Source organism: Xenia sp. Carnegie-2017, unplaced genomic scaffold (genome assembly GCF_021976095.1).
Source record: "Xenia sp. Carnegie-2017 unplaced genomic scaffold, XeniaSp_v1 HiC_scaffold_4, whole genome shotgun sequence".
In the NCBI taxonomy this organism is placed as follows: domain Eukaryota; kingdom Metazoa; phylum Cnidaria; class Anthozoa; order Malacalcyonacea; family Xeniidae; genus Xenia; species Xenia sp. Carnegie-2017.
In genome coordinates, this window is record NW_025813504.1 from 3,553,392 (window position 1) to 3,561,513 (window position 8,122).

General features: G+C 35.1%; 1 non-coding gene across 1 annotated transcript; it reads left to right on the top strand.

Annotated features, from left to right (window-relative positions):
• The first annotated feature begins 877 nt into the window (after positions 1 to 877).
• Positions 878 to 952, top strand: Trnaa-ggc. The gene has a single exon. It is a non-coding gene; the product is annotated as a tRNA-Ala (tRNA).
• Positions 953 to 8,122: the final 7,170 nt, after the last annotated feature.

The following is an 8,122-nucleotide window of genomic DNA, read 5'->3' on the forward strand; positions in this document are numbered from 1 at the left end:
TAATATTTTTAGATACATATATGTCATGTTCATCACACCTCACGGTAATCTAACACTCCTAACTACACTTCTAAAATGTAAATATAAACACACACTTCATCATTTTCGTTACCTGTCTCATGATGTTAAATGAAGATATGATCTTCGCACATTGCTGGACAATTTAAGCAATCGTCTCCGGACCTGAAAAAATCAGGTGACTCAACGGGATTCGAACCCATGGCATGATCCGAACCCGTTGAGTCACCTGATTTTTTCAGGTCCTGAGACGATTGCTTAAATTGTCCAGCAAAGTGCGAAGATCATATCTTCATTTAATTTCAAACACTGCACTGCATAAAACATTCATACGACATTCCTTTCACGAGAAAACATGAGCCAACAATATTGACCTGCTCACCACTGTGTGACTTCATAGCTCAGTTGGTCAAAGCACTGCACCGGCACCGCAGAGGTCATGGGTTCGAATCCCGTTGAGTCATCTGATTTTTTCAGGTCCTGAGACGATTGCTTAAATTGTCCAGCAAAGTGCGAAGATCATATCTTCATTTAATTTTAAACACCGCCCTGCATAAAACATTCATACGACATTCCTTTCACGAGAAAACATGAGCCAACAATATTGACCTGCTCGCCACTGTGTGACTTCATAGCTCAGTTGGTCAGAGCACTGCACCGGCACCGCAGAGCTCAGAGGTTCGAATCCCGTTGAGTCACCTGATTTTTTCAAGTCCTGAGACGATTGCTCAACTTGTCCAGCAAAGTGCGAAGATCATATCTTCATTTAATTTCAAACACTGCACTGCATAAAACATTCATACGACATTCCTTTCACGAGAAAACATGAGCCAACAATATTGACCTGCTCACCACTGTGTGACTTCATAGCTCAGTTGGTCAGAGCACTGCACCGGCACCGCAGAGGTCATGGGTTCGAATCCCGTTGAGTCATCTGATTTTTTCAGGTCCTGAGACGATTGCTTAAATTGTCCAGCAAAGTGCGAAGATCATATCTTCATTAATTTCAAACACCGCACTGCATAAAACATTCATGTCTCATGATGTCTTGTGTAAAGACGATGCGCTTCAAGTAATGAATAATTTCTTTTAAAAAAGTGACTTTATCTCGAATTTAGAGTTAGGCAATCATCAGTGTTGGCTGATAATTTATCGCTACGTACCGTATGCATTTTAATCATGCTAAAAATTGCATATCAATTTCATTGTAGCAAAACGCACTTCGATAAAACTGCCAATGTAGATCACACAAATTTGGTGCTAGCATTTAGACACATTACTGCTGAAACACTATTATATTGTTATTCATAGTTGTACTAAAATCAACATGACACACCTTTGATGTATTTTAACAAGTCTCATGCTATGTATATCTATATAGTTGATATGGGATGACCAACATTTTCTTCCAAAGTAAAAAGTGCTATTAACTTGCTTTTAAATGTGCGTTTTCTTTGCAGAAATTGATAAAATTCTGCTAGAGATTGTCGAAGAACTTCTTGATAAATGGAAGAATTTGGCAATATTACTGAATGTCAAAGATGCAAAAATAAGAGAAATTGAATTAAATCATCATAACGTGATCTGGCAAGGGTTTGAAATGCTAAAGTTTTGGTTTGAATCACGAGAAAATAAGCAGTTGTGGTACGAAGAACTTGCCGCTGCTCTTCGCAAGATCGAGAAAAATAGTTTGGCCGAAGACGTTCTTCATAAAGGTAAAAATGTTGCTAAATATTGATAAACTGAAATTAGAAGGTCATTTGTCCATTTTTATAATCGCCATTTTCATGTAAACTCAGAAGCCAACATAGGATTAGTTATATTAATTTACGCTTTAACAATATTCATGAAAAAATTTCTCAGTTCTCAGTGGTTAATTAAGAGCAGTGCAATTTATTGTAAATACCAGTAGAAATATAAGAAACACGGTGCAGGAAAAAGGAAATACAGTGCAATTTTTTAAGAAAAATTTGCTCCTGATTGGTTAATCAAACAAAGAAATGATCTAAGAGCCACTCAAAATAAAACATTTCAAAGGCTTGAAAGTTAAATTAAAGTACACAAAGCGAATGCAATGGCCGGCGCAAGCTTAAGTAAATTTTCTTTGGTGAACAAGTTTACAATTCACCGTTTGCAAGACGTGTTTGGAAAAAATTATGAACACTGCCAAAAGTAGTTACCTTGTTCTAGCTGCGTGTGTGAAAGCTATGGTGTTATAAAAAGTAATATCCAATGGAATTGTAATATACGAGCCAGCCAGAATTGAGAAATTTTTTCATGTATATTAAGCCCTTAATAACTGAGCTCGAGGTCTTTACGGAGAATTATCGGACCGAGGTCTTTTTGCACAAACTGAGCTCGTAGTTAAGTAAAGGTGAAAGCGAGGTTATTGAAATGTTTATTATATACGGCATTATTTGACATGATACAAAGCTTGCTTTCTTTATCGTCATAGCTGTTTTGTAAGGGTTGACTTTCGCTTTTCTAGTTTTTGTCAGTGTTTTTAATTTTGTATCGTCTGCATAATTAAACTATTTTCCAAAGTTTTTGCTTTTACCCAGCAAGCAAAATCACGTTGTCTCAACGTTGCACCAACGTTCGTCGAACATCTACTCAACGTCGAGGACCAACGTTGAGTGAACGTATTTTTATGAACTCATATGAACGTGGTGGCGACGTTAGGATGAACGTGGGGATCTAACATATTTTCAACCAAAACCTGACGTTCATACAACGTTCATACAACGTTTATCCGACGTTCATACAACGTCTATCCGACGTTCATACAACATATATCAGATGTTCATACAACGTTTACCTGACGTTTATCCGACGTTCATTTAACATACAATTAACGATGCATTATTTGTAAAATCATAAAACAGCCTTTCCAATGATACGAACTAAAGTTTAATTTCCATATAATCATCTTTCAACAATTCATCAATTTTGCTGTGCGTGTTTCAATATACATATTTACAAAAATGCTAACTAGGCCAATTCCCATAAGTTGCCTTTTCGGACCTGCAAGAAAATAACATATATGATTCTTAGAAAATGGCAGTCTATATATCATTTTTATATGTCTTACCACCTACAGCAACATTGACATACTTGTCTGCAAGAGATGCCATTTAAATGGAAAACTGAATCGTCTGCTGTATGTATATCTTCATAATTTAATTTATATAAACATATGGATCAAAATATTTTTTAGTTTTATTCACTTAAAAGCAATCGAAATAATTCACTTATATGAATGCCACTACGTACGTACGTCGGATATAAGTAATTATCTCGCGCTACAACGTCATCTCATACACACGAGAAACAAAACAAGTGAACAAAACTTTGATTGTTACGGCACCTTTTCACATTTAAGCAACACTTGCTTTTTTATATAAATAATAAAACAATTATTGAATTGGGTTTTCACGTAATATAAAGAATTATCAAGGCATAAATGTGTTATATCTGCTTCAGCGTTGGTAGATTGAACAAACCTTGGCCATCATATATCTTAATTCATATACTATTTCATTCAATAATTGTTTAATATCACGCTAAGCAAATTGTATATAATAAATATGATCATGCAGTTTGAGTTAACAAAATTTAAAACTTGCACAAAACTAATACCTGCACTAAAATGAACGTTTTTAAATGTACGCATTATGTATATGTGTCCATTCCATTTTGCTTTACTTATAATTGAAAGGCAATGAAAGACACATGCTCACTTTCTTTAAGTGCACATGCCAATAATGCTATTGTGTATTTTTCTCAACTTACACAGACAAGAAAATACAAATATGTTAACTGTGAAATTACGGAGTAAATTAACTTGAGTTCTCAATGTCTAAGTTGAGAAAACCAAACAAAGGAAAAATGGTATCTATATACTTTAACCAGCAATCTATGATAATGACATGTTACCTTAAATCTGGAACCACCTTGCTTACCTGAAGCATATTTCTAAAAATCGGAAATTTGCTCTTCAACGTTGGCCTTGCTGCATACTTTATGAGCTCAGAGGCAGGCTTCTAAAAAGTGAAACGAATCAGAAAAGACATACTTTAAATATCTTGCATAGATAAAACACCAACTCATTTTCGTAAGCTGAATGATAAACAACAATTCATTATAGTTACATATGCAAAGTAGTTTAGTGTATTAGCTTTCAAAACTTGCAACAATATTCGTTATGACAAGGAGCAACATAAATGGCTGTTTTATCAATTCATGAACGAGAAAAAAGAGACACAAGATGGTATTGCTGCAGCAATCATTATCATTTAATTGTGCTTACTTGTTATAACTTTATAGAGGGCAAGGTGTTGAAAAGTAGTTTATGGTGCAGGTATGGTCCCGGAAGTAAACAGAGGTCTTACCCCTGTCAATTAATTTCCAGTCCTAGGAAGTAAGCAGGGCGCGCGCGTGTAAACCGGAAAGAACTTAATGGGGCAATGTTGAATGTAATAGGTTATCATAATAAAGGGAAGAGAAACAAATGACAAAATAAAATGGCGTTTTCAATGGTAGTGACGATAATGTATTGTTTTCTGTCAAGTAATAACATTTTTTCGAAACTTAATGTGACAAGAAACATGGTGACAAGAAATATTATCTAATTTATTAAAGTATCCAATAAAATGTCAGAAAGCACTCATCGTGTATTTCATTACACGATTCAATATTTAGTCAGACTATCGTCTTGAAAAATATTATTTGGGTTGCTCATTATTGCTTAGCTTTTGGACGTTTTGGAAAAAAAAATATGGCACACATGTTTAATCAGATATATGCAGACACTGTTGAGTTTGAAGAAGTTAGTCGCAGCGATCTTATCAATTTGATTTTCGTCGATTTTATAAGTAAAAAGATTCAAGAGCTACGAAGAGCTGAAAAGGATTAAAGTAAAACATGTTGACGGTGCGTCTCTTGACATGATGGAGGATAATAATACCGATTCAATATAACAACAGTTTAAAGTGGTACTATGACGAAAATTTTGCCTCTCGTTTTTTTTCATAGATTGATAATGTATGTAAAAAAGTCTCTTCTGGCGAAATTTTAGCGCAATGTACTTCATGCTGCTAGAGTTACGTAGCGATAAAACTTGAACTTTAAGAGCCGCCATTAAAATGCGCCATATTTGAATTTTCAAGAAGGAAGGTGCATGTGACGTCATAGTCTTAACTGGCGGCTGTTTACAATATAACACTATATACAAATAGAGATTTAAAAGGTTGTATAACTCAATTTTTTTAACATGCCTTCAACACGATGTATCGTGCAAGATTGCAGTAATAAGTCTGATAGAATTACAGGCATTTCATTACATAAAAGCCCAAACGACGAGTCTTTGAGAAGAATTTGGGTTAAATTTGTTCAGACGAAGCACGCAAACTTTAATCCGAGTTCGCGCGAAATTTTATTTATGATTTGTTCGAATCACTTCTCGGATGATTGTTTTGAGCGTTTATTCCATTTGGTTGGTATGAATAGACGGCTCAAACCTGGTGCCGTACCTACCATTTGGAAGAAATCACAAACACCAACAACGTCAAGAGAGCGGCGTCAGGTTAGCACAAGTTGCAATTATTATTTACTTACACATATTGCAGATGATAAATTTTCACAATTTGAGAGAACCAATAATACATCCAGGTAAACTTTCAACATATAATATACATTTATACTAAGGTTTTAAAGGAAATACAAAATGAAGTGTCATGCGATGACCTTTGGTCTTTAAACCTAACGAGGCTGCTTGAAGAACAAATTCGTTCAGGCAAACTTCGTTAAAGCCAGGGTGATCCAAAATGCATTTCCTTTCATCGATTTTGAACTGATCATTTTACAACGGCATTGCTCTATTTCCATGCAGCATCGGCACTCTTGAGGGTTGACAACAAGATCCAACGAACAATGGTCACATTCACACCTTAACAATAAAAATACATACATTAAATATGTATGTTTCCATAAAGTTATCATAGCTAACGGCAGACAATTCGGATCAAAGTAACACACTAAGAATGACATCTTACCATGAAGTAACATCAACACGGGCATCAAAACGATCTTGCAGCATGTCTTCAACCCGCCGTTCTTCTTCGACTGTAGCTTTGTACTCAGCAATTTTATCGGGCGAAGCAAGCGGCTCAATATTATCGACAAATGGCAAAATTTCTGAATTAGATTCGTTCGAATTTGCCGTCACAAATTCCGATGAAGAAATCGATGCGTTTGTCTCGATCGAAGACTCAGAGAGCGAGCTAGATCTCGATGAATTTGACATTTTTTTGCTCTATTTATGTATTACTTAGTATACTTTCCAATGTGCGCTTCTTGCCGTGTTAAGACTATGACGTCACAGACCTTTGCTGATTGCAAATATTCAAAATGGCCGATTTTAATGGCGGACATGAAAATTAGACATTTCAAATGTTCATAACTCCCTCGTTGTATTATTATTTTTGCTTACATTTTACGAAAGCAATAATTGATATGTGTTTAAACTATTGAATGCTAAAATCGATGATTTTTTAACGTTAAGTTTTCGTCATAGAACCACTTTAATATACGCCATGTTACAGAGTAGGCAGTAGAAGAAGCACATGGAATAATTAATTAATTAGAATTTACATAATAGTTCAGGGAGTTTGAGATCAGATTCCAACAAAGCAGACCCTTGTGTAGAGTATCAAACCTGTTTAAAATGATGACTGAGCAGGATCGTTGGTTAAATTTTGCAGCTCGAGCAGTCGAAACAATTAATCGCGAGCATGTCTGGAATGGAACATGTGAAGCCTTTAAGTTTCTAAAGAACTGTGGACCTTCGAACTCTCATAAGACTTATTTTGACAAACTTTTTAGTGCTAGGATAGAGCTAAATTAGATTTTGGATAGAACTAATGTTAATGTACATGGAGACAAAACGTCCTACTTTTTCTCAACATGTCTTTGACTATGCTGATTGTAGTTGTAAACTGAAATACAAATCAACTATGTAATTGCTTTGACCAATAAAAAAATAAAATATAAATTTCAATGTTATTGCATTTTGACTTCAGTTGTTTTATGACCATGTCATTGTGAAAATGGGAATCGGTAGCAGAAAACGTGAAAATAGAAATGCAAAAAGGGATAAAAATCATAATCGTCAGAAATTGTTTCGCTTGGGTATAAGTTTCGGACGCAACGATCTCAATCTTGAGGGTCATTTGCAAGCAGGATACACAAGTAAAACGGTCAAAAATTATGGACCTGTCGCAGTTAAGGCTGTAACAGATAACACAGTAGGGGGAACGTCACCTGTAAACGAGAACATTGAACCCTCAATTATGAGTAATTATAAGTAATTGACACCTATTTGCAAAATTATTATCTTGAGAACATTACCATGAGTGACACCGACAATTACCTAGCCGTACTTTGACCCAAAACGTTCAGAAAGCTATGTGGGTGTTGAACGTTTAAAGGAATATATGATATTAGTCGTAAAAAAGTTAAATAATGGTTGAGCCAGCAACATGCATATACAATACATAAACCAACTCGAAGAAAGTTTGAAAAAAATCACGTTCTGGTGGGTGGTATCAATGCTCGAAGGCAGTTGGATATGGAAGACTTACAATATCTACAAAAGTATAACGAAGGTTATTGGTATCTTCTTATCTGTATCGATGTTTTTTCAAAGTATGCTTGGGCTGTTCCATTGAAAAACAATCCAGGCCGTACATTAGTGAACGCTTTTCAGAAGATATTATCATCAGGACGCAAGCCAATTCGCATTCAAACGGATCAAGGCTCGGAATTTTTTAATCGGGACTTCAAATAAAACGATGAGATACATCGACATGTTTCCCGATCTGATGTATTCTTATAATCACAGTATGCATCGTAGCATCAAGGTACGAATAAGTAAAATAAAACGAAAGTTTGAGAAGGGGTATTTACCAAATTTTTCAAAGGAAATTTTCACTGTAATTAAAAAAATACCACGTCATCTTCCTGTATACAGGCTGAAGGATTATGATGGGGAAGAACTTAAAGGAAAATTTTATGAAAAAAAATTCAAAAAGTCATCAAGAAAGAT